This window comes from Echinops telfairi, unplaced genomic scaffold (assembly GCF_000313985.2).
Source record: "Echinops telfairi isolate 266 unplaced genomic scaffold, ASM31398v2 ScPeMD7_7469;HRSCAF=8507_1, whole genome shotgun sequence".
In the NCBI taxonomy this organism is placed as follows: domain Eukaryota; kingdom Metazoa; phylum Chordata; class Mammalia; order Afrosoricida; family Tenrecidae; genus Echinops; species Echinops telfairi.
The window spans coordinates 57,825,823-57,827,078 of record NW_022111373.1 but is presented as its reverse complement, the minus strand read 5'-3'; the positions used below and the strand labels follow the sequence as shown (position 1 = coordinate 57,827,078).

Genomic DNA, 1,256 nt, shown 5'->3' with positions numbered 1-1,256 from the left:
AAATGTAACATACATGTCAAATATGGCAAGTCAGAAAAATTCTCAGTGTTTTCTCTGGGAAATAGGAGAGAATTCAACATAAAGAAAACCAAACTCCTCACAACCAGAACAATAGTCAGCATCATGATAAATAGCTAAAAGATGGGATCTGCCAAGTATTTCATTTTACTTTGATGAATAGTCAACACGCATGGAAGCAGGAGTTACAAAATCCAACAACCTATATTATGCTGGGCAGATTTGCCTGAGACCTGCCCAAGTGTTAAAGAGCACAGCTGTTCACGTGGACAGCTAGGGTGCGCCTAACCAAGTCACGCTCTTTCCACTCACCTTATGTGCACGGGACAGCTGGACAGTGAATAAGGAAGACTGAAGAAGAACTGAGGCATTTGAGTTGTACTGCCAAAGGGTGGAGACACTACCATGGACTGACGGAGGAATCGACACATCTTGAAAGAAGTATAGCAGAAATCTTCCTAGAAGCAAGGTTGACATATTTTGGACATGTTGTCAGAAAGACTAGTCCATTAAAAAGGTCTTGCCTAGTGAAGTGGACGGTCAGTGAAAACAGAAAGACCTTTGATGAGATGAATTCACACACACTTTGCAACAATGGGCTCTAAGGACAGTGGTAAGGATGGCTGAAGAAGTGGCACCAAAGCCACATCTGACCTCCTCTGGCTTCAGTAGAAAAACCCAACTCGGCCACAAGACAGCGGTCAGCTTGCCTTCCCCTCCATCCTTCTGCCTTTTCCTCCCACAGAACTCCACTTCTCTGCTAGGTTTGATAATTCATTGTACTGCCCACACGGGACTCACAGACAATATTAATGATTGTTAGGGAAGCTAACAAGTTAAAAACATTTAGGGGATGGTGCCTGGCTATCAAAAGATATAGCATCTGGGATCTTAAAGGCTTGGAGTTAAACAAGCAGCCAGCTAGCAGGGAAGCAAATAAGCCCACATGGAAGAAGCACACCAACCTGTGTGATCATGAATTGCTGACAGGATCAGGTATCAGGCATCAAAAGATCCTAAACAAACAACTATATCGATGCAATCAAGGGGTGTTGGAGTGGAGACCCAAAGCCCATCTGTAGACAAATGTATATCCCCTCACAGAAGGGTTATAAGGAAGAGATAATTCAATCAAGGTGTAGTATAGCACCGATGAATCACACATCATTCCTCTAGTTCTTGAATACTTCTTCCCCCCTGCCCACTACCATGAGCCAGCTCTACCTTACAAATCTGGC

The 1,256-nt window shown here is 43.8% G+C and overlaps 1 protein-coding gene across 1 annotated transcript in view; it reads left to right on the top strand.

Moving 5' to 3' along the window:
* The window catches only part of ADGRV1 (adhesion G protein-coupled receptor V1), a 675,247-nt gene that overhangs the window by 346,081 nt on the left and 327,910 nt on the right, over nt 1-1,256 (top strand). The window lies entirely within an intron of this gene.